We start from the raw sequence: 27,096 nt of genomic DNA on the forward strand, positions 1-27,096 counted from the left end.
ATCATCTCCAAACTCAGCTAAGAGCCAAAAGACAGACATTACGAGAAGACAAATCTCAATTTATTATAAAGAAGTGTTAACATCAACAGAGATTCAAAATTTATAGGACTTTATGATCCAAGATGGGATTTGATCCCATATGTTTACCTCTATCCTTTCAAAGTGCCACTGAAATAACTATATCTATATAAAACCAAATATCAGTGAATTCTGTTATAAGGTAGTAAGCTCCTTGCTAAGCAGTTTTTAAAGGAAGAATAGCAAACCCTTGTCAGGATGCTATAAAAAGTTATTTCATGGGGCGCCTGGGTGGCTCAGTGGGTTAGGCGGCTGACTTTAGCTCAGGTCATGATCTCGTGGTCTGTGGGTTTGAGCCCCACGTCGGGCTCTGTGCTGGCAGCTCAGAGCCTGGATGCTGCTTCCAATTCTGTGTCTCCCTCTCTCTCTGCCCCTTCCCCTGCTTGCTCTCTGTCTCTTTCTCAAATAATAAACATTAAAAAAAAAAGTTGTTTCAGAATTGGATAAAAAATTGAATTAGATGATCTTTGTTCCTTCAAAATAAAAATTACATTATTTTTAAATGAAAACAAAGATTTTATATTTCAATTGGTCTATAAATACTTACTGTATATGTTATATCTTTAGCAATAGGCATTAGTGTGGTATAGTATACCATTTTTCCAAATATTTGTCCACCTTTCACTCTATTGATTCTACATTTGGCCATGTGAATTACTTTGGCCAATGAACTTCAAATGTGATTGACGTGTGTCACTTTTGAGCAGATGCTGTAAAAGCCAGCACATGGATCACCATGTCTTTTTACCTCTCCCATAAGAGGGGCAATGGCTAAGTTAGGAGGTTTTAGGCCAGCAGGGATACTAGAGTGAAGATGATACATAATGGACTTGCAACACGAATAAGAGATAAACCCTTGTTACTGTAAACTATTGAGATTTGAGAGTTGTTTGTTATTGGCACATAACGTATCCTATCCTGATTGATATAAATGAGGAATTGAGAAGGACCAGAAACTAAGATGCCCGTGTGGTGACTGTATTTTACACAGGGAGCATGAAGTCACTCTTCTAGAATATGGAGTGGAAACAACCCCTGAGATTAGCTGCTGAGGTCTTCAGTGGATAAGAGGGAGAGAGTGAGGTCTGGAGATGGCAACAATGGGAGTGGTGGGAAATGGTTTAGGCAAAGGGCATGAATCTTAAAGGATGACTGGCTTTAATAACAGAGTAGAGCCAGCACTGAAGAGGAGTGTCCTATCTCCATTACGATTAAGTTTGACAGCAAGTGGGGGGGGGGGAAGGTTTGTTATTTATCTTTTTAATATATTTAATATTTATTTATCTCTTAAATAGCATCCAAAAATAAGCCAATGTAGTTTGTCCAATGTAGTTTGAATACTCAACACATCAGACACCAAGACTTCTTCCTGTGGCTCTGCCATTTGTGGCCAACATCCCACAAGCCACAGCTGTTCCAGCTCCAGCATCACATCCCCTTCATCTAATAGGAGGGAAGAATGAAAAGAAAGATTTGTCCCCTCCCTTTAAACACATTTGAGGAAGTTTATACACTCCTCCTGCTGATATCCCATTAACCAGAACTTAGTCACATGCCACTCCATTGTAAGGGATTCTGGGAAATATCCTTATTTGAGATGACTATGACTCAGCTAAAAACTGGAACTTCCATTACAATAAAAGAAAGGTGAATGAATAACCAGGGACAACCAGCAGCCTCTGGCCATGGACCCAAACCCAGACCAAAATACATACAGGTTTGGGAGAATGACAACCTTCCTTCCACTGCAAGCTGAGGTAAGCTACAACATGATTTCCACAAGAGCCAGAGCTCACTAAAAGGCAGACATTGTTAGGAAGGATCAGTGAGGTTCTTAAGGATGAATGGGAGTCTAATAATCAAAGAACAGAAGTTTCTCAGACAGCACATTGGAAAATTTTGGAGTTGACCAGACAGAGCGGTAGTGTGCTGAGAAACCTAAAGAGAAAATAGATGATCTCAGGGGCTTAACATCTTTAATGATGGTTGGAGAAAATAGGGCCAGGGTTGGATCAGCTTGCTGCAAATGTGTCAAGATAAGAACTGACCTACACCCTCAGCTCATCAGGACTCAGCTACATCTTGGAAAGACTCTTAAAATGTGAGATGTGAGAGCGTGTGCATATTTGACAGCAGCTCTGCATGGAAAATCTACTAGAAGCACAGGAATGGGGAAGCTTGGGCAGCGGAGACAGCCCAGTTTATGGCGCAAAAGTAGAGAGTAATGTTTCAAGAAAGGTTGACATGATTGACAGCCTCTAACAGAATCTGCAAGATCTAGTCCCTAACCCTCAGACTGACTTTCCTACTTCCTGTTAGCAGAAATATCCTCTAACAGGAAAGGAACCAAATAGCATTCAGCATGAATACAGCACCTCTAAGGATGGTGAGATGTATAAGCAGATCCAGACTCTGTCATGTAGGTACCCCAAGAAGGCTAACGATTTGCTGCCTCTTTTTAATAGTTGTTGTGTAAATGCTTTAAGTATTTATTTAGAAAAGACACTGTGGGTCTCTTGTCAGAAAGACCAAAGGAAAACTAACTCCTCTCTCATCTTGCTTTTTACTCTTCTGTCTCTCTGCTCTTTGATGAACTTGTACTTTGCACTAGAGAACACCAAAGCCCTATGACTGAAAAAAAAATCATGCTGCTTAGAAGGCAATTTATTAGTCATCTATTATTGCTTGAGCATACTCATTAAGGTCTAGCTTGCCAAACACAAGGATGTGTCAAAGAATCCCTCCTAACAGAATGCAACGGTCTTCCTAAGAGGAAGCCAGGAAAATACTTCCCCTCACCCCCAACATCCTACAGCATTTCTAGTGATATCTGAGCAGCCCTATAGATTGGTATCTTAGCACTCACTATGTAGACAGGCTTTTGGTTTATCTCTGTATTTAGAGTTCAACTTGGGTCCCAGAAACACAAAGAAGAATAACATGTCCCTTGTTCTCAGAAAATTCAATGGGATTCCAAATTCAATTTAGTGACTATTTTTTCCTTATAGAAATAAAAAACAATACACAAATTTACTTCTTTTGTTTGTTTTTATAAATAATCTAAATTTGCCTGCCTTTAAAAAACTGTTGTTCTTAATGCTAATGCTTTAAAATATATTTATAAACATGCTAAATTCTATGAGGACAGTTTTACCATTCAACCCCACTATTTCTGACAATTTGCTCATCTGTCTTTGGGTTGAGTATATTTTCCTTTTCTAAATTTCAATCCAACAGTGCCAGCTGCTTCTCTCCTCCAAGAGAAAGGATTCTATTTTTCTCTTCAGAATATGATTTTCAGATTTTACATCAGCTATTCTAATGTTTTACCTTCCCCTTAGGTCCTGGTGGCATTTTGTCATGTGGAAGGTCACCTATGAACCTCTGCAGACTCCAGAGAGAAATTCTCCTATTTGGAAAATAGAGCTTTTCAGTGAGTAAAAATGATATTAGGAACAATCTTCCAGAAAATACTATACTTCTGAAAGGTAGCACTGGCAGAATTCAGATCCAGCAAAATCTTGTTAAATACTTAAAGGCAACTTTCCTAGAATGAATTCATTTATTTCTAAAAGTGTGTGTTATGTGAAATAAAAATAATGTCATCTCTAGCCTACTTGGTGAGCAAGAGAGGGGAAAAAAAGTCTTGTTTACAGTTATAATGAGTTGGAACTAATTCTGTTTCTTTGTCTCTAGTTTGCCAAACCCAGTCTAATTGTTAGGGTATGTGTACCCTTCTAAATACACTGCTTTGAATAAGATCTGAGTGGGAAAGAGTCTCAGTTCACAGCCTATGGAATCTATTTGCATCTCCAAGGAAATAGTTGTTTACTACTCTGTTGTCATTTGTTCAGAGCACAACACAGAAGTGAATTGCCATCAATATTCATAGTCCTTGTAGCCTCCAGAGGCTCCCTGTGTGATTGTGCTCCATTTAGCTCTAAATCTGTATTCCCATATAGATTTAAACAAGAGAGCTAGGGAAATTTTGAAGTCTTTTGTTCTCAGTCACAGTAATATTTAAATAGTCCACTGGGTATGCAAGTATTGCCGATTCCTTTATTGCTTTGTTGTAGTCTACCACAAAAAGATACACCTTAGGGAAACATAACACTTTTTTTGTTCTTTTCACTATGGATTCTGAAAAATCTTTACCTCTACCCTTACTAGCTTAGTTATAAATCAATTTTGTTCCTTAAATTCCCACAAGGTCAGGCACGTGGAATTCTTTTCAATGCTGGGGTCACATCCAGCACTTCTATTCCCACTCAAGGGGTCGTCGCTTACTCGACCACCTGAACCTGGACTTGGATTCTTCTTCTTACTAAGCACCACAAAATATTTAGTACACCTGTAATTATTCAGTGAAAATTATATAATGCGCTGTGATGACCATAAAATTAGAGAGAAAATCCTTTCTAGGTTATATGTCAAGTCAATAAGAAGTAAGAATTTGCCTAAAAATCAGCATTCTACATCTGTATCTCACTTTGAAGCCTATATTCAGCAAACTCTCTGAATTGTGTATTTATATCCGACAGGTGGAGATCTCCTCTGCTCCTTTAATGGGAGGCAGACTGACTGAAATTTTCTTGTTACTGTGTCATTATTCTTAAATATGCATATGTACCTATAAGAACTTTTATTTAAATAGATACAATTAAAATTCAAAATTCCTCTAAGTATTTACCTAACAACTTCTTACATAGAAAATGATATGATTTGCCACAGCTAAACTAAAGAAAATGAACTTAAAATTAGTGGAATAATGTCAGGAAGGAATCCTTGGTGATAAGGTAATAAAAACATGGGTCTAAATACCAATAGAGGGTCTGAAATGTTGTTCTATAGTTTGTTTGTTTGTTTGTTTGTTTGTTTTCCAAAAAAAATTTGTGCCATTTGCCTAGAGTGGTTTTGAAAATATAAACCTAAAAATACATGGAGGGAAAACAAGTAAATGAGACGGACAGAAATAAGGAAAAATCTACTTTAATATAATCTTTTCAATATGCATTTAAGGTTCTGGTGCCAGTTCAGATAAAAGCAAACATACTTCATCCTGTCTCTCTTACTGAATACAACTAAAAACCTAGACAGATGCATTGAGCAGCTATCTTAAGACTCTGAAAAGTTACCTGGCAGCAGATAGATTGGTAAAGGAAACCAGAACTCAAAGTAAGGCCAATATACGAGTGAATTTCTTGTATTTTTCCCCTCTAGTCCCCCCCAGATTGGGCTGAAAAACAATCCAAAGGCCAGAATTAAACTTTGGTTGCAGGCAGAAAGGGTTCCAAGAGAAGACCTTTGTTTCTGGTCTGAACATCAGGGAAGAGATCCCCCAGGTCAGAGAGAGTGGGAAAATTCACTCCCCCGTCACTTTCTCCATTCTAGTCCCAGGCAAACCCATGGCAGTGGTGGCAGGGCTGGGCAGCAGCTGGGCAGGGACTCAAACTCTGAGGGAAAAGAACCCTTTCCTCTAACAAGACCAACTGTGGTCCTGAGAATGTGAAGGAGTATCCCAATTCTCTCTCTCTCTCTCTCTCTCATCCTGTTACTTGAACCCAGAGACAGACAGATTTGTGTGAAGTACACAGCCAGGTGAGGAAACTAGAGCCCTAACTTTCTAGACCGAAGAAAAGAGTGGATGCCTCTGAGAGCCAGAAAGTGTCAAGGAGACTGCAAAGAAGAAGGAATTTAAGAAAGTGGTCCCATAGAATTCTGTATAACCTAAGCTACAGATTCATGAATATGATCCTCAACAGCACACCAAAGGCTCTGAGAATGGAACTATTATCCTGAAGGTCTCAAAGTGGCCTCTGGATGCCAGTTAATACTACAAACTCCTTTAAAAGTGAACCAACTTAGAGCCATAACCCACAGAAGGTAGTTTAGAACTTCCAGCCTACACCTAGCCAGGTCTGTTAACTGATAAAACACACCACACCCACATCCCCACACCCCCACACAAAATTGACAATCTCTAAGCATTAAACAGGACTCAGAATTTCATGAAACAATATACCAAATGTCCAGGATACAATCCAAAATTAGTCAGCATATGAAAATCCAGGAAAAAAAATCAATAACCTAAAAAGAAGAGAAAAGCAACAGATGTCAATTCTGAGATGATGCAGATATTGAATGAACTACCTGACAAAATTATTATTATAATCAAACTTCCAAAAGTAAAGGTGAACACTTCTTAAAAGAATGGAAATAGAGAAACTATTGGCGAAGAAATAAATGATATAAAAAAGAACAAAATAAAAACTTTAAAGCTAAAATGCACAATAACTAAAACAAACAAACAAAAATTCCCCAGAAGGACTTAATAACCAAATAGAGAAGACAGAGGAAAGAGTCAGTAAACTGAAGCTAGTTCAATAGTAATTATCCAATCACCACAAGAAGAAGAAAAGACTGAAAAAATTAAACAGAACTTCATGGATCCATCAGACGACATTAACAGGTCTAATATTTGTGTGATCAGGGCTCCAGAAAAAAGGATAAAACAATGTGTTTGAAAATTTTTGAAGAAATAATGGCTCGAAACTTAACGAATTGGTTAAATACATAAACATCCAGATTCAAGAAGCTCAGCTAATCCTAAATAGAATAAACACAAAGAAATCCATGCCTAGAAATATCATTGCCAACTTTTTGGAAACTATAAATTAAAAAAAAATCTTAAAAGCAAACAGAAATGGATGACATATTATCTATAGGAGACCACAGTCTAAATGATAATGGATTTCTCATCAGAAACCATTGGTACTAGAACAACATTTTTAAAGTGCTGAGAGCGAAGAACTGTCAAACCAGAATCTAATATACAGAAAAAAAATATCACTCAGGAATGAAAGTAAGATAAGCTCATTCTGAGGCAAAGGAAATGTAACAGAATTTATTACCAGCACATCTATTCTAAAGGAAAATCTTCGGACACAAGGGACATGATAATAGGGGGACAGTGGTAACTAGAAATGAAGGAAGAACAACAGAAATGGTGAATATCAGTGTAAATATAAATGCCTATTTTTCTTCCCTTAAGTTCTTTAAAATATGTGGTTGTCGAAAGTAAATATTATAACATTACTAGAAATAGAAGGGAAGTTATTCAACATGAGAAAGAGCTTTTATGAAAAACTCACAGCTTACATCATACTCAATGGTGAAAGACTGAAAGCTTCCACCTTAAGATCAAGAACAAGAAATGGATGCCTGCTTTACCACTGTTATTCAACATTGTACTGGAAGGTCTAGCCAGAGCAATTAGACGATAAATAAAATTATTTCTATTCACAGATGAAATAATCCTATGCATGGAAATTCCCAAAGGCCCTAGAACTACTAGGATAATAAATGAATTTTTCAGTTTCAGAATATAAAGTCAACACACAAAAATCAGTTGTATTTCTACACACTACCACTGACCAATTGGAAAAGTAAATTAAGAAAGCAATTCCATTTACAAAAATATCTAAAAGAAGGGGCGCCTGGGTGGCGCAGTCAGTTAAGCGTCCGACTTCAGCCAGGTCACGATCTCGCGGTCTGTGAGTTCGAGCCCCGCGTCGGGCTCTGGGCAGATGGCTCGGAGCCTGGAGCCTGTTTCCGATTCTGTGTCTCCCTCTCTCTCTGCCCCTCCCCCATTCATGCTCTGTCTCTCTCTGTCCCAAAAATAAATAAACACGTTGAGAAAAAAAAAATTAAAAAAAATATCTAAAAGAATAAAATACCTAGGAATAAATTTAACCAAAGAGGTGAAAATCTTGTACACCACAAACTATAAATATTGCTGAAAGAATTAAGTAAATGGCAATACATCCCAGTTCACAGATAGGAACATTTAATATTGTTAAAATTTCAATACTACACAAAACAATCTACAGTTTTAACACAACTCCTATTAAATTCCAATGGCCTTTTTATGCAAAAATAGAAAAACGGAACCTAAAGTTGACATGAAATGCAAGTGGTCCAAACTACTAAAATACAGTATTCAAAAGAGGGTGGTACTGTATCAATGGAATAAAATTATGAGTCCAGAAATAAATCCAAACCTCTATGATGAACTGATTTTGACAAAAGCACTAAGTCCATTCAATAGGAAAAAACAAATCTCTTCAACAGTTTATACTGAAACAACTGGATTTCTACATGTAAAAGGATGATGTTGGACCCCTTCCCCACAACACATATGAAAATTAACTTAAAGTTAATATAAGTTAAAATAATAAAGTTAAAGTTAATAAAGTTAAAGTTAATAAAGTTAAAATAAGTTGGGGTGCCTGGGTGGCTCAGTTGGTTAAGTGTCCAACTTCAGCTCAGGTCATGGTCTCACACTCCGTGGGTTCAAGCCCTGTGTCAGGCTCTGTGCTGACAGCTCAGAGCCTGCTTTGGTTTCTGTGTCTCCCTCTTTCTCTGCCCCTCCCCTGCTCATGCTCTGTCTCTCTCTGTCTCAAAAATAAATAAAAACATTTAAAACATTCAAAAAAATAAATAAATCAACCAACAAGCTAAATATAAAAGCTAAAATCATAAAACTCTTAGAATAAAACTTGTGGGTAAATCTTCATAAACTTGGATTTGACAAGAATTCTTAGATATATGATACTAAAAGTACAAGCAATAAAAAACAAAATAAGTAAGTTGGATTTCACTAAAATTAAAAACATTTGTTCATCAAAGGGCATTATTAAGTAAATGAAAATACAACTTACAAAATGAGAGAAACTTTTTTGCAAATCATAGTGATAGTGATTTAATATGTAAAATATATAAGAACTCCTAAAACTCAATAATAAAAAACCAAACAACCCAATCCAAAAATTGGCAAAAGCCTTGAACAGACATCTCTCCAAAGATATACAAATGGTGAAGTAAACACACGAAAAGGTTCTCGACATCACATCAAATCTACCAGGATGATTATCATTAAAACTGGAAGATAACAAATGTAATATATGAAGAAACTTTAATTGTAAAAGTTCTTTATATATTCTAAATAATAAAAAAGTTCTAAGTAATCAAAAGATAACGCTTTGCCCTAATTAAAAAATGGGCAAAGGACTTGAATAGATATTTCTCTAAAGAAGATATACAAACGACCAACGAGTGCATGAAAAGATGTTCAATATCATTAGTCACTAGGGAAAAGCAAATCAAAGCCACAAGGAAATATCACTTTGTACACACTGAATGTGTATAATCAAAAATATAATAACAAGTGTTGGTGAGAGTACGGACAAATTGAAACCCTCATGGACTGTTAGCGGGAATGTAAAATTGTGCAACATTTTTGAAAAACAGGTGACTGTTCTTCAAAATGTTAGTTACCAATATGATACGGTGATTTTACTGTCAGATATACACCCAAGAGAAATGAAAACATATGTCCATAAATAGGTGCCTGAGTGGCCCAGGTTATGATCTCATGCCATATCAGCCTCCTCCCTGACAGTTCCAAGCACCTGCTTGAGATTCTCTCTCTCTCTTTCTCTCTCTCTCTCTCCCTCTCTCTCTCTCTATCTCTCTCTCTGTCTCTCCCCTGTGTGAGCTCTCTCTCTCTCTCAAATAAATAAGCTTAAAAATGTATGTCCATACAAAAAATTACAAACAAATGTTCCCAGCAATTTTCCTAGCATTAAAAAAGAATTAATAACCACCAAAATGTTAAGCAACTGATGAATATACAAATAAAAGGTGGTTTATCCACAGAATGTATATTTAGAAATAAAATGAAGTACTGATACATGCTACCACACTGGTGAGCCTTGAAAGTATGTTTCTAAGTAAAAGAATCAAATCACAAAATACATATATTATGTGATTTGATTTCTTTGATATACCCAGAATAATTAAATCCATAGAGGTAGAAAGTAAATTAGTGGTTGTTTGGAAGTGAAGATAGGAATGGTGAGGGGAGATAGAGATAGATTACTTAAGATAGATGATATGGGGGTAAAAATGTTCTGAAATTAGACCATAGTGATGGCTGCTCAACCATGTGAATTTTCAAACACTGAATTGTATATTTTAAATGGGTGAATTTTTTATGTTGATTATATGTCAATAAAATTGTTTAAATACATATCTATTTTTAATATATAAATAGACTAAAATATATATACTAAATAATTAAAATAAGATATACATTTATATATAAAATAATTTCTGTGTTTCCTGCACCCTTTCAAAACTATAGGCCTCTAAGTTATGCCCTTAACTTGGGACTTCTAATTCTAACAGAGCCTGTTTACTATAAGAATCACCCCAAATTCTAAACTATAGAAGTCAAATGGATGTGTTGGTAGTAAAAGGTAACACTGTTAATCTAAAAATTAACATAGATTGTTTAATATTCAAGTCACAAAGAGAGAACGGGAAATGGTACTTAACACAAAAATATTTTAAGTGATATTTTCATAAAGCCAATTTATGAAACCCAGGCAACAAATATTTTGCACTAAACTGCTCATGTGAAAATTACTTATGTAAACTTTCAGGAAGAGGAAAACTATAAAGGAATCTAGAGGAGAGAATGAAAGCCTAACATCATGAATCAGTCTTGCACAATACTGTAGCATAGATACCCAGCATATGTCAATGATTTTGGCTTTGGGGATCAATTTAGTCTCAGAAATGACACAGCCTTTCTTTGATTCTGTAAGCAACATTGGTATCACTCTCACAGAATGTTAGTGAATGAAAGAAATATTGACCATCCCGTGACAATGTTTATCATAAGAAAATGGTCACTTACCCATTAAAAGTTAAGGAATCTATAAAATTCATAGAGCTAGACCTTACAAAAGTTTAGAGGAGAATCAAGGATTCCTGATTACTTGTCTGATTTTCTTTCAACCAGTCTCATGCTGCCTAATTTGTTAAGTCCACTGGGTGAAAAAGGAATGTAACTAAACCTTAGTATAACTTTAGAATTGACCCTGTCAGCTATTTTTTCATTGTGTGCAGCTGCTTAAATGTATTGTCTTCAGCAAAAAGCAATGTAAGTAATTGCATAGCATAAAAGTAAATGTTAAATTATAATTAAATTATTCTGCAAGCCTATCACACTAAGTTTATGGCCATTTCATCATATTGCAGCAGCACACAGAACAACAATTAGAGAGAAAGAAATGTTCTAAATTGAGATCTCAACTTTCTGAGAACTCGTCTCCTTGAAGGCATCTCCTAACATTGTTTATGTCGTTACTTTTCATTTTAGTTTTTCAACTGTCAGCTCTTCTTTTATATATACATTTATTGTCATCCTTTTTCCTTCAGCAGATAGCCAAACGCTGGAAGACTCCAAATTAAATGCCTCCTAGTTTGACTTCGTACAGAAAGGTCCTGATTTATTATTCAAGATTTACACAGTGCTTTTCCTTCTCTCAGATTTTTGCAATCATTTATTAGCTTTTCCTGAGGACTATCCTGTGAAGGTCATTTTTAGCACGTTTATTTGACAGATGAGAACACAGACCTTAATTGAGAAAATTATTTTGACTGAGGTGGCAGAATAAGGTTAGCTCAGAGTCCAGAATAATGTCCAAGGTCATGTTAGCACACTTAGTTCTTTTCTCATCATTCCTACTTTTACCAGAGAAGCACAACCTATTCATTTTGCACACCCGCCTTCTCCCCATTGTTCTTTTCCAGAGCCCCAACTTTCTATGGCGGCCAGCACTGCTCATACAGTATCTTTTACTTAGCCCAAATCAATTTCTGCAAGATAAACATACCCTTCCAGTACACATCTTAACACAATTGTGACAGCCGTATCAATTACCTAGCAAATATTCGTACGTGGGTGTGTGTATGTACATGTGTCAGGTCTGGGGGTGTGATTTATTTAAAATGTATTCACTCAACAAGAATTTGGGAAGCTTACCATATGGCTGGTAGTGCAGGTTCTGGGGGGTTTAAGGAAAGTAAGAACCAGTTCCTGCCTTTAAGAAGCTGAAAAACCCACAGGGGAAACAGAAGAATGTGGCCATAAGAAGGCGATTATATAAAATACACACACATGCCGCCACCACAAACACCACTAACAACGTGAGGTTTCAGTGACATTAAGTGTGCAGGATGTTTACTGGAGTTCGAAGAAGAGGATGGCCCAGAAATCAGTGACCATTTGAAAAGAAAGGGACACATCTGTGTAGCTGTAGAGAGGCAAATTTTGTGGACAGAAGCTTCAGGAGAGGAGCAACTCAGAGTCTATTTCCTCTCATGTATCTCCTCTCTTCCTACTGCGCTACTGCTGTGAAAAGGTGAGAGAATAGAAAAGAAATTAGGCATACACTGTGTCCACCTGAACTATTAAGATAATTGGGATTCTGTCTTGTCTTCCACTGTCACCACAGACGGCAGGAAGAGCAAGTGAATTCATCCTCTGTGACACTGAATATCATGAATAGAACGATAAAAATAAGTGCTAGGAATATTGTACATATAAACTAGTTAGCTCAATGCCAGACACAGAGTAATTGCTTAATAAATGTGAGCTATTTTCAGTTGCTATTGGTATCTCAACTACTGTATAAATAGCTCTTTTCAAATATACTTCCTGCTGCCATCCTGATACAATGAGTAAAAGGAAAAGAAAAGGAGGGAAACAATTAGAGAACGTTGGTATTGGTGTTTCAAGTGAAAAAAGTAGTGCAAGATAGATCCATTCTTTAGGTTACCCTTTTTTGTGTGCTATTCATTGTGCTAATTGTACACTGTTTTATTTACTTCTTACTAGGAGGTAGGTAGATAGACTTAACTCCATTTTACAATTAAGAAAAATAATGATCAAATAAGTTTAAATAATGTTACAAAGTCCTATAGCTAGTAAAATGTGTCACCAGGAACTGGATCATTTCTCCAAACTCCAATCTTGCTGTTTTTATACATTCTCTTCTCAAAGTCATAAAATAGTAGAACCATGGTTTAATCTAACAAATGTTTTCTGAGTTCCTACTACGTGTCAGGAACTATATATAAGGTACCATAAAAAGAAAAGCATACTTTCAGATATGGTATCTGACCTTACCTGGCTAAAAATACAGATGGAGATGAAAAGATAACAAGTCAATTGTAAAGCAGAAACAGAGGAGCACATGGTAGGAGTATTTAACCCCTGGAAGGTTAGAGAACATTCTCGGAAGGAGTGATATCTAAGCTGAGACATGAAGCCTGAGTATATATTACACGAGACAGTACAAGGAGGTGCATGATGCACTTATAGAGAAGAGCCTGTGTGAAGGCTCAGAGAGAAAACCAGGAAAAAGACTCTCCATCATAGGAAGTGGCTGTGGGGGGTAACAAGCGATGAGACTGATGGGTCCAAGTCACGGAGTCACACTTGAGAGCTACAGTTGAAATAATACTTCGGGAGCACCTGGGTGGCTCAGTGGGTTAAGCTCCAGACTCTTGGTTTCAGCTCAGGTCATGATCTCATGGTTTGTGAGTTTGAGCCCCGCACTGGGCTCTGCATGGATAGCACCAAGCCTTCTTGAGATTCTCTCTCTCCCTCTCTCCCTGCCCCTTCCCCACTCACACACTCACTCTCTCTCTCTCAAAATAAATAAATAAACATTAAAAACAAAAAGCAAATAATAGTTTTATTCTAATTTAGAATATGGGGCCTATGACCTATATAAACAAAGGAATGATTAGACTTATATTGTAGAATGAAACTTTTTAATAAAGCAATATATTAGAAAAAAAAAGAAAAGAAAATGACAGTCATATCTTTTCCTGAACTTCGCTTTTATAAAAACTATTAGGCTTGTGTAAATAATTAGTAGGTAAACAGCCCTGCAGTGTAATACAGTCAGGCCAGTGGAAACTAATGCCATCTTCAAAGCTAAACAGGCTTGGCCTGACAAGATGTTCTGGTGAAGTTAACTGTGGAAGGCCATCTGTTTAGTGATCGTTGAGAAGGTTTTAAAGAAAAACATGCATTTAGCACGCAGTTGGAACTCTGTGACAGGTTGCTTGCCATGGCTTTCTACTTGTAAGAAAAGATTTACAACAGAGCAGGCGGTTCAGGTAGTTGAGATGTGCCATATACTAAGCATCCTGAAGATGGTTTCATTCCAATAAAGAGGAAAATGCCATTTTCTTTCCAATTTCAGACTTTTATTTTTGTCTGCTCCTAACCTGATACCTTACCGTCAATAGATAATTTTGCCTCTCTAGATTCACAGAGAAATAAAGGCAATTCTACCCTGAGAATTCCTTCAACTTCCATCCCTACCACACACAAATATTCTTTTCTTCTGCCTCTCCCAATTTATCCTTTCTTATCATATTTCAGTTGATGACAATCCTGCTCTTGGTCAGGTCTAACCTTGGATCTTAATTCTCCTTCCATTTCTTCATTCTTGAGTTACAGCCTCACTAAACCAATTTTCTCCCTCTTTTATCTTCTGCCTATCAATCTCCTATCTTCAGCCTATTAATTCACCCAAGTCTTTCTCATCTGAAAAATTAAAAAAAAAATTCTTACATAAAGACAGAAATGTTGACTAGATTTCAATTTTATAGAATTCACAATTATACCAGAATTGGGGTAAGAAAGGGAAAGTGATGAAGAGGAAGGGAGAAAATTGTTTCCTTGATCTCAATACTTGCTTATTACTATTCGCTCTTTGCCTTCTCTCTCTTAAACGTCTTGGTTGTGGTCTAAACTTGCTCTTGCCATCACTCCACCTTCCGCCATTCTTTTTGTTAATGTTTTTATTTATTTTTGAGACAGAGAGAGACAGAGCATGAGCATGGGAGGGGCAGAGAGAGAGGAAGACACAGAATCTGAAGCAGGCTCCAGGCTCTGAGCTGTCAGCACAGGGCCCAACGTGGGGCTCGAACTCACACACCGTGAGATCATGACCTGAGCCGAAGTCGGACACTCAACCAACTGAGCCACCCAGGCGCCGCCCCCCGCCCCCCCCCCCCGCCATCTTCCACCATTCAATTCATCCCACTGAAATCCAGGCTCCACCTGTCACAGCTTCTCCTGCAAAGATTATGGCTGATTGTCCACCTAATGGACCTTTTTGAATATTAGATGGAAGAGAATGCCTAGGGTGAACTGGAATTGGGTACTTCTCCCAAGTCAGTAGGCTCTAATACCACCCAACAGGTTAGGCTCTGGTTAAGTAATTTCCCTTGAAGGCAGGCCTTATGCTCTCTTATGCTCTGGTGTATTCCAAAATGTTGTGTTTTTGTTTTTGCTCCCCCCCCAACCCCCGCCCCTCTCATTCCAGTAGTAGCTCAAGGGGATTTTTATCCAGTATTTACTGTGAGAGACTAGTTGAGTTTCTAGAGGTAAATCTCACAAAATTGGGCAGGCTCCCCTGTGATTGTGGCAGTGGAAGGGGGAGGCGGGGCATCCACCTGGATTTTTTTTTTTTTTTAACTTCTCTAAGTCGTCCACACTCAGCCTCCACCAAATTATCAATTAATTAGTTCAGGTTTTCCTACTCTTGTGTGGGTGTCTCCATGCTTTCTGCTTGTGAGTCTGTGCTTTGGTAAGCTATGACTCCTTTTTTTTTACCTGCCTATCTCTCCAATCTTAAAGGAGTGATTGGCTCTGTGTTCTCACTTCTCTTATGGATTCAAGAAGAGTTATTAATTTTTCAGTCTGTTCAGCTTTTTCCTTGCTGTTAGGACAGGGTGACAACTTCCAAGCTCCTTAGATGAAACTGAAAACCAGAAGTCCTTAAGTTTAATTTTTTAAGTTGAAAACCAGAAGTCCTTAAGCTACTTTTTTAGATTCTTATCAGTACTGGCAGTTTTTCACAATGTGTTTTTATGTATTATTTAGAGGATATCACCTACCAACAATGATACTTTCATTTCATTTATTTAATCCTTAACAGTTGCCATGCTTTTTCCCCCTCATAACATTGTCCAGAAAGTCTAATAATATTAAATCAGTAGGAGTAAAAATTGGCATTTTGTCTTATTCTTCATCTTGATGGGAATATGAATAGGTTTCTCCACTAAAGACTGTGTTTTTAATAATTTTTCACATATATCTTCAAGTTAATAAGTTACCTTCAAAACCCAGTATTCTGCTTATTTTTGTAACAAAGAATTATTGAACATTATGTGATGCTTCCATTTAATGATTTTTTTTCCAATTTGTTCCATTAATGCGATAAATTACATTGCCAGAATTTTCTGATTTTGAACCATCCTTAACTCCATATTAAACCCTAGTTGATGGTCATGTGTGTGTGTGTGTGTGTGTGTATGTGTGTATATATATATATATATATATATATATATATATATATATATATTTAAATATATGTTTAATTTGGCTAGCTAATATCTTTGGTGTTTTGCAACTATATTCATAGCTAAATGAATTCATAATTTTATCTTATTTATTCTCTTACCTAGCTTTGCAATCGAGATTAGAGTAACTTCACAAAATTTGTTAGGTAGTTCTCCCACATTTATTATTTTATGTGGCAATTTAAAAGCTGGAATGTCTATTCTTTGAAAGTTTGATAAAATGTACCTATTAAGCCCAAACATGTCAGGACTTTTTGAACAGGGAAGGTCTTTTAATATTGTTTCAATTTTTTAATTGATTATTTATTTAGGTTTTTGGTTATTTTCCTTACCCTAAGTTTGGCCTTTTACATTTTTATCTATTTACATAAACAAATCTTCTTCAAATTATTAATTTAATGAATATATAGTTATTGATAATTATATCACTTGTGTCAATAGCTTATTCCCATATATCCTTCTGCATTTTGATTACTTTCATATTCTACTTTTTTTTAAGGTTATTCATTTATTTTGAGAGAGAAAGAGAGCAAGCACGGGAGCATGCACATGTGAGGGAGGGGGAGAAAGAGAGGGAGAAGGAGAGGGAGAAAGAGAGGGAGAGAGAGACTCCCAAGCAGGCTGTACACTGTCAGGGGCAGAGCCCGAGTTGGACCCAGAACCCCATCTCACAAACCTTGAGATCATGATGAAAGCCGAAATCGAGAGTCAGGTGCTTAACCAACTGAGCCACCTAAACACCCCTGCATATTCTCTTTTAATTGATCATCTTACCTAGAAGGTTTTCTAGCCTACTAATATTTTTAAAGAAAAACTTGGTTTTGCTGATTATTCTGTTGTTTCTTCTTTTTATTTTATTGATATCTACATAGCTTTGGTTTTGTTTTGTTTTGTTTTTTGAGTTAAGTATATTTCATTACTCATTTACTATCAGATGCAGAGTAAAATATAGGGATACAGGTATAAAATAAATTACTCTGTGGCATTTAAAAAAAAAGATGGATTAAAAACCTAAATATTCACCAATATTAATGAGTGAATAATTTGAGATATACTAGACAGTCATGAAAATGAATGAATTTGAACTATGCACCTAAACAGACGAATCTCATAGACAGTTGAACAAAAATCTCAATTTTCAAAGACAAGTGTATAAAGTATGATCTCATTTACATAAAGTTCAAAGACATGCAAAAATCACCGAATGAGAACTTCCAGTCTGTGGGTAATCACTTCCCTACCTCCTCTATGGTCATCACCACCACAATGGAGTCATACATTTACAATAAAAAATGAATAAATAGTTCTGGTTCTGGAGTGAGACAGCACAGACTCACTTTTCCCTTTCTACCTTCTAAATACAGCCAAATACCCTGAAAAATACCCATCAGACAAACGATAAAATGACTCTGAAAGCAGGAAAGAGGAAAGACTGGCTAGGAACCTCAAGACTTGAGGAATAATAATGTGTCCAGATTCTGGGTTTTATTTTAATCAACCATATGCTGGCAGAAAGGATGCCAGTAAACCTATAACCAGGAATCCCCAACGTATGTACACATACACAAATACTCATACACATATATCACCCTGACCAAAGAACCAGTTCAAGGGAGCCCAGGACAGACCCGCGGTGAGCCCAAAGCCCTGCTTTGCAATGCAGGTCCTATCTGTAACCTTCTCCACCAGCAGCAGTGGCAACAGTGAAGCCTCAGGCACTTCTGGTCCTGGGTTCACTACTGGGACACTAGTGGGTGGCCACAGCTGCCCCCAAGGCGAGCGTAAGCTGCTCCTGTGTCTCCCAGTAATATAAGGAGACCCAGGCCCAAGTCCCACCCATCAGAGCAAAAGGTGGCCAAATGACACGCAGCACCATTCACCCCAGAGAGGCCACCAGCAGGGACTGAAGGGGATGCCCAGGAGTACCTGAAGAATGAAGCACACTGAAATAGCGTTGCAAGAGCTTTGAAAACTAAACTGTCATGGGAACTAAAGCCACCAAAGTAGACCAGAACCCAGGCATTAAATCTACACTGAGCAAGTACCAACTAAAATGGAAGGATTAGATAAGATTGAAGGTCTCCAAACATCATATCATAACCATAATGTCTATGATACAGTTGAAAACCACCTGTCATGCCAAAAACCAAAATTCAAACAAAACAGAACAAAACAAAACAACCAAAAACAGAAAAAAATCACAACTGGAATGAAAAAAGACAATCAACTGAGATGAATTAGATGTTAGAACTATTTGACAAGGGTTTTACCTATCCTAAAAATGCCTCAACAATCAATTGCAATTTTTAAAAACAAATAAACCTAGAAAATCTCAGCAAATAAATATGAGTGATAAAAAACAAATGAATGGGGCACCTGGGTGGCTCAGACGGCAAGTGTCCTACTTCAGCTCAGGACATGATCTCACAGTTAGTGAGTTCCAGACCCGTGTAGGGCTCTGTGCTGACAGCTCGGAACCTGCAGCCTGCTTCTGATTCTGTGTCTCCCTCTCTCTCTCTGCCCCTCCCCTGCTCACACTCCATCTGTCTCTCTCTCAAAAATAAACAAACATTAAAAAAAAACAAAAACAAAACAACAAATGAAAATTGCATAACTGAAAAATACATTAAATAAAATGAAAAACTCTAAAGGGTCTCAGTAGCAAGGTGGAGATAACAGAGGATAAAAATCAGTAAGCTTAAACTCAATCCGAAAAACAGAAGAAAATAGAAAAAAAAATGAGCAAAACCTCAGGGATCAGTGGAACACAACAGCAGAAGATTTAATATTCACATCATCAGAGTCCCAGAAGCAGAGAAGGAGACTAAAAGAATATTTTAAAAAATTACAATAATGACTGAAAAACTTCCTAGATTTGGTGAAAAAAATGTTGGTGGGAATGTAAAATAATAAAACTATTCTGAAAAATACTCAAGCAGTTCCTTTCAAAATTACCATGGTCATACTATATGCCACCTACTTATTGCACTCTTAGGCATTTCTCTGAGAGAAATGAAAATTATGTCTACATAAAAGCCTGTCCACAAATGTGCATAGCAACTTTATTTGTAATAGCTTGAAAGCAACTATGAATAACTCAGATGTTTTTCAGCAGGTAAATGGTAAGGCCCACTGTGGTTCAGCCATAGTATGGACTACTACTCAGTAATGAAAAAAGAAAAAAAAATACTGATACCAGGCAACAACTTGGATGAACTTGAAGAAAATTATGCTGAGTGAAAAGAGACAATTTTCAAAGGATACATACTGTGTGATTCCATTTATGTAATAGTCATAAAAATAACACAAAGATGGAGAACAGACAAGTGGTTGCCAGGGTGTGGGGCTGGGGGAAGAATGTAGGTGTGGCTATAAAAAGGAAGCCTGAATGAATTTTGTGGTGGTGTTACAGGTGAGTGAGTATCTTGATTGTGGTGTTGGTTATGCAAAGTGTACACATGAGATAAAGTTGCATACAGCTATACACACACAAATGAGTACATGCATACATTATGAAATTTAAATAAACTCCATGAGTTGCACCAATGTCAATTTCTTGGTTTTGATATTGTAGCATAGTTGTTGTGTAAGACAGGATGAGCCTGGGGGAAGGTTGCACGGGACTTTCCTGCACATTTGTTTACAATCTCCTGCAAATCTATAATTATTTAAAACTTTAAAAAAATGTTTAAAATGAATGAATAGCATAGACAAATTGTAGCCAGACATTGGGAATCAACAATCTTGGATGGTTTTGTGGGATGCCATTTATTCCGGGCTTCTAGAAGTAGGGACAAAATTGAACAAACAAGATTAATTCCATGCTTTGGAAAGTAAGAAAGCTCCTAGTGAACTCTTTTCTATCAGGGAAAGTAGCAGAAGTTAACCTCTTGCTGAAGATACAGGACGTGTCAGCACATGATGTTATGAACCAATTAAGCAAGATGACTACACAAAGGAAATATATCAAAACTCTTTAAGGAGTAAAAACAGAATCCCCAATAATATCATTATAAAACAACTTAGTCTCAGCATATAAGTCTTAAATTAATGAGAAGAGAAGATATGAAATAGAATATTTTAGTAATATCCATGGCAAAACAGATACTGTTTTTATAACTATGATATTTGAAGGAAAGTTCCATGAACGTATCAATGATTACAAATAAACATAATTTCTACTTTTTGCACAATCCATTGGTGATTTTCAAACTGGATTCTAGCTAAAATGTTCAGAGTTTCTCATAGTATCTATCTGGTGAAGAGTAGTTGAAAGAACATATATTTTAAGGCTGACATTATTCCGTAAAAAGGCCCTGAATGATGTAACTAGTCTACATTATCTATCAATGAGTTCCTGTCAGAACTCATTGATATTAAGTAAGTGCCTCTAGAAATTACTAAAGTGGAAATCAAATTTGTTTAGCTGCATGCATTAGCTGATATGCAATATTATCTTAATTTGTCCATGTATCTCTTTGGCTCCTGTCATTTATACAAATGAAGAAACACTGCTACACCAAGATAAGTGACAGTTTAATAGCGATAGTAAAATATCTGGCTTCCGTATTTAAAAAAACACAAAACAAAATAACATTGTCTACAAATGTGCCCACAGGTACTAAAATCATGAAGACATGCATGTAATGATGCCCACCAAATTCAGCATAGTGGGAAGGAATCTGATTCGGGCAAGCATAGTACTTACACGAGAAATGTAGTTAATGTATTATTCCTTAACCTGGATAATAGATGTATGGTGTTTATTTTATTATTTCTTTTTTGTCTGTCACAAATACTTAATAATAGTAATCAGAATAAAATTCCATACCTCATTGTCGCTTCCAGTGTTACTTACAGAGATGTCTAAGTCCCATTTAGTGTTTTTTCCTTTGTGAAAACTTTTGGGATTTTCTCAATATTGTTGATGTTCTTAAATTTCACCATAATGTATCTATGTGATTTTTTTCTTTATTTATTCTATTTAGTATCCTACGAATCTTTTCAACATTATTTACTTTAACCTTGCTTTAGTTTTAAAAAATTATGCATGATTCCTCAATAATTTCCTCTCCATCCAATCCTACCAAATTCTACAGATCCTAACTTTTCTTTTATAATTTCTCTCTCTTTATCTTCCTAATTCTTTCCATGTTTTTATCCCATCTATTATTTAATCCTAATTATTATCTTTTAACACTCAAAATTTCCACTGTTTTTTTTTAGAATGGCCTGCTTTTTCCTTATTTTACCATGTATTAGAGGATACTATTTTATTTAAAAATTTTTTTAATGTTTATATATTTCTGAGAGAGAGAGAGAGAGAGAGAGAGAGAGAGAGAGAGAGAGAGAGAGAATGTGAGCGGGGGAGGGGCAGAGAGAAAGGGAGACACAGAATCTGAAGCAGGCTCCAGGCCCTGAGCTACCAGCACAGCTTGAACCCATGAACCATGAGATCATGTCCTGAGCAGAAGTCAGAGGCTTAAACGACTGAGCCACTCAGCCCCAGGATATTATTTTATTTAAAAAACTTGATCTGCCTATTTCATCTAGTCTTGCTTGCTCATTTATTTACTTTCTTTTATCATTGTATTTACTCTCCTTTATGTGTCCTTCAAATGTCTGACCCCTTTTGGCAGTGAGCACATCTTCACCTGCAGGTGTCCAGTATCTTGGCTGGTCATGTGGACAGGGTTGAGCAGCATGGGCTGCTCCTGATTTCGTTATGGTCGGAGGATTGCAGCCCAGGGCCGTGGCTCAGGACCCACATTCTGGACTTGATCCTCTTTCCTCTGTCACATAAGCTGACCCCAGCAGGTAGCAATGCTCTTCGGGGAACCTCTGTTTCAGCACTGCTCTCTCCCTAGAGCCTTTCTCCATCGGTTTTGTTATCTAGAGCTCAGAGGAGTGGGAAGAGGAGGAGAGGGTAGCCAGGGGTTGCTTAGAAGCCTGCAGGACAGCTCAGGATGCATGGTCTTGAGCCTCTCTGATATCACTCTGCTGGTCCCAATGGTCCTGGGCAAGGCCCAGTGACTTTTCTGTCAGTAATAAGGGGGAAGGTGGGTGGACAGACACCACCACAAAGTCTGATTAGGATTCCAACACTGACAAGCAAGATGATTTGGACTTGGCATTATTGGCATCCAGTTGGCTTTGAGGAAACTCATAAACCAACAATGCAAAAAATTAATGCACATGGGAAAGGGAACATAGCTCTCCGGGAGTCTCTGGTCCCTCATGGTGGGTGTCCAAAGTCTAGTCAGCTACAAGGGAGAGTGCCAATCCTGCCACAGCAGCCCAGAGCCAGGACTCACTGCCTTTTGTCACTAGGCTGGGGGAGGGCCCACATCCCCTACAAGGGCCTACCTACATATGAGGCAATCTCTTGCTACACGCATGCTATGTAATCCTGCTCCGTGGGGCTTATAGCAGTCATCTTCCACACGAGATCTCTTTCTACAGTGGCAGGAACCTTCTTTTCTTTTTCCCCCATATTTGTTTCCTTTACCAGTCACTCAAGGGCAGACACCTTATTTATTTCTGTATCCCCAATAGTTTGCACATTGCAAAAAATGCACTTTTTTTTGTTTATGAGCAAATGGAGGGAAGTAATGGGTTAACATGGTGAGTGGTCAACAGCTGAAATCACAATTCACAAATGAGACATTTATTTGTAAAGCAGTTCCCATCTGGGGAACTGTCCTCTAGGGTCAGGAAGGGAAGATGCTCCACAAAACCAAGGCGGGTATCCAAAGGTCATAAGCAACTTCAGAGCATGGGGGGCATGGGTTAGAGAAAATCTAGGCCAGTTGTCAGGATTCTATACAAAAGTGAAAGGGAAGGACAGAGTTAAGCTCATCCGGGTCAGTTAATATAATTGTGGGGCCTCAGTAGATTGATTATAGAAAAAAACTAGCATAACAAAACAAAACCTGTCCCAGTGACAAGGCAGGTGACCCCTGATCTTATCAGTGCTGGGTCTGGGCAACCAATGAGTGGGCAGATTCCACTCCTGAAGGAGGCGAGAGCAGCATCTAAAACATCGAAGGAACTGTTGGGAAGAAAGCCTTCCTCGATGTACTATCTTCCCAACGTTTCCACTCTAAGCCTCCAGGGGTCTGGGATAGTGGAAGAATCCCTCCACTAGTGCCTCTGGGACAGGTTATGGCCATCTCTGTCTTAACTCTTAGGTAGATAAGGAAATATTTTCCATATAGTGTTCGGAAGTTTTCTAATCTCTAGAATCCTGTCTCTGTGTTCAAATTTAATGAGGCCATTAACTAAAGATGCCTCATGTTTGAGAGTTGTTTTTAAGGCACACATAAAAATAAATTAAATGATGGGTATGTACAATCAAGTAAAGGGTCATTACCCTCCTTTGAACAACCAATATACAGAAATTAATGGGGATTTCTCAGTTTAAAAATATTTTCAAAGAGCAAGACTAAATTACTATGGGAAAAATGAAAAGTTAATTAGTTATTTTTGACTTGTGCTGAGCTTGATTGTTATGCAATCTTTTGAGGTCATCTTTAGAAATAGGGTACTCATGTGTCCAAGGTGCAAAGCCCATCTGCTTGTTCTTGGGGTTCTAATTAACTTCCATGCTGGTTTGATTAACACTGGCATTTGTTTTTCCTAGTGGAAAGCAGCCACTGTATGAAAGAGCTTAAGTGAGTCACCTTTTGTTAGCAGGTTTGACAATCATAAGGGTTTTTTTGTTTTGTTTTGTTTTGTTTTTTTCTTGCATGGCATCAAATTTTTTTGTCTGGACTTTGAAACACATGACTTTTGTTACAAGGTGTAAAGAGTTAGATAATATTCATATTTTCTTTTATTTTTTCTCAAAAAGTCAAGGGGCACTATTACTATGTTTCTATGAAGATAGGTATGAGAAACAATATAAAATGGGTCATTCCATTTATATTCAGTTCTTGTTTTTTTTTTTTAACGTTTATTTATTTTCGAGACAGAGAGACAGAGCATGAACGGGGGAGGGTCTGAGCTGTCAGCACAGAGCCCGACGCGGGGCTCGAACTCATGGACCACGAGATCACTACCTGAGCCGAAGTCGGACGCTTAACCGACTGAGCCACCCAGGTGCCCCATTTATATTCAGTTCTTATATTAATATTACATTAAAATAACCAGCATATTTTATACTTTCAATGTCCACCTGGATAGCATATACAACATAGTGATTGTGATTTCTGTTAACCTTAACCTATCTCTAGGGTCCTTCTCTCTCCATCTCAGCCACCCATTATGGTAGCTCTGCCATGGACATGATTGTCCTCTAACTTCTCTACAGCAAAATCACAGATCAAACATTACACTATATAACCACACTGACCCTCTCTCTTTCCAGCTAGAGAGACATGATTAGTGCCTGTAGTGGTTCTTAGGATGAGATATAGAAAACAAAAGAGCATTTAAAAGGACATTTCAGTGATAAAAAGGGAATAAATGAGATTCGGAATCAAAGTGGCACCAACAGAAGGTGAAAGATGGGAGTAAGAAATAACGTATAGGCAGAATAGTAAATTCTGCCTCATTTGAAGAGAAACTGGAAATTGAAGGAAAAGAAGTGTATTAGTCTTCTTCTGTTGCTGCATAACAAGTTACTCAATTCTAGTGGCTTAAACAACAAACATTTATTATCTCTAGTTTCTTTAAGTCAGAAGTTTGGACGTGGCCTTGCTGGGTATTCAGCTCAAGGTTCACAAAGCTGATATCAAAATGGTAGTGGGGCTGCATTTAATTTGGAGGCTTGACTAGGGAAGAATCCATTTCCAAATTTCTTCAGGTTGTTGGCAGGATTCATTCCTTGATGCTATAGAATTCATGGCAGCTTGTGTCTTAAAAGCCAGCGTGGAATAGAGTGTCTGCTGTTTCCTCTTACAGAGGACTTACATGATTAAGACAGGTCTACCCAGGGGGCGCCTGGGTGGCGCAGTCGGTTAAGCGTCCGACTTCAGCCAGGTCACGATCTCGCGGTCCGTGAGTTTGAGCCCCGCGTCGGGCTCTGGGCTGATGGCTCAGAGCCTGGAGCCTGTTTCTGATTCTGTGTCTCCCTCTCTTTCTGCCCCTCCCCCATTCATGCTGTGTCTCTCTCTGTCCCAAAAATAAATAAACGTTGAAAAAAAAAATTACAAAAAAAAAAAAAAAAAAAAAAAGACAGGTCTACCCAGGATGATCTCCCATTTAACGAACTTAAAGTTAAGGGGTTAGGGACATTAGCTACATCTAAGCAATTCTTTCACTGTTGCCATATTCTAATAGTTAGAAGTGAATCACAGTTCTGCCTTCACTAAAAAGGAGAGGATTACAAAAAGGAATGTATTTCAAGGAGTACAAATCACAGGAGTCATTTTAGAATCTTGCCTATCAAAGCAAGAAATAAGCACAAATCTAAAGACTTGATCCTAGAGACTGGGAAAATGGTGGCATTTGTAAAATGATACCGCAAAAAATCAACATATAAAAGAGTTTGGGAGAGCAGATACATTCAGTTCTGTTCAAACTTTTATTGAAATGCCAAAAATACAAGAATTGCCCAGAGGAATTGAAAACATAAGATAGAATAAAAGATGGAAGTCCAAATTAGAAATATGATTTATCCACAGAGGTTACATGGTAAAGTCATGAGACTGGGTTACCTCATAAAAGAAGAGAAAACCTTGGTAGGAAGGAAATAGAAGCCAGTAAAGTAGAAAGGAAAACAATGAGAAAGCTAAAAGTAGAATAAATGTCATGCTGTATTTGAATAAAAATGATTAGAAATACAGGAGAAAATGGAAGAAAGCAGATGACACATAGCATGCAGGCTAGTGGGTTCTAGACTTACATGTACATAAGGAGCCTGGAAAAGCTTCTTAAAAATGCAGATTCCCAGGGCCCACTCTTGAAGATTCTGCAGTGAGAATTACCAATCTACTTTGTCAACAAGCACTCCAGGTGATGCCTGCTCAACATTTTCAGAAATTTTATTCCAAGGATTAGTAAAATAAGATCAGCATAAGATCAAGAGAATATAGCTTTCTTGGAGATTGCATCACAAAGCTGTAGTCTAAATACTCCCTATAAGAGATACCTAAGGGGGTTAAAAAAAAACTCATACTCTTGGACTCCACTTCAGATCTATTGACTCTGAATCTGCATTTTAATTAACTTCACGAGATATTTTTATAGCCTATAGTTTTGAGGCCAAAGTATGGTAACTGAACTGGTGCAGATCCCTCTGTTACTTGTCTGGAAAATTGAACTATTTTCAGAAATTGAAAATAAATGTTTAGAAATGTTTATAACAATTCAACATTGCTGTGACATCCAAGCACAGAATCAGCGATCTCATCTCATTGACAGTGTATATACCAGATTGGGTATTTTAAAACTTGTATATGGCACAGTGTTACAATCTGTGACATTTTAAGATTAATTCATTAACCATAACCCAAAAACATACAGAAGTATGAGAAAAACTATTTATATTCTTCTCTCTTATTATTTTAAAATAATTTTAATTTTTAATCAAGCTTGTTTTAAAATTATAGTCTAGGGGCGCCTGGGTGGCTCATTAAGTATCTGACTTTGTCTCAGGTCATAATCTCGTAGTTGAAGAGTTTGAGCTCCACATAGGGCTCTGCACTGTCACAGAGCCTGCTTGGGATTCTCTCTCTCTCCCTCCCTCGGTCCCTGTCCTGCTTTCTCTCTTTCTCTCTT

This window comes from Lynx canadensis, chromosome C2 (assembly GCF_007474595.2).
Source record: "Lynx canadensis isolate LIC74 chromosome C2, mLynCan4.pri.v2, whole genome shotgun sequence".
Taxonomy (NCBI): Eukaryota; Metazoa; Chordata; class Mammalia; order Carnivora; family Felidae; genus Lynx; species Lynx canadensis.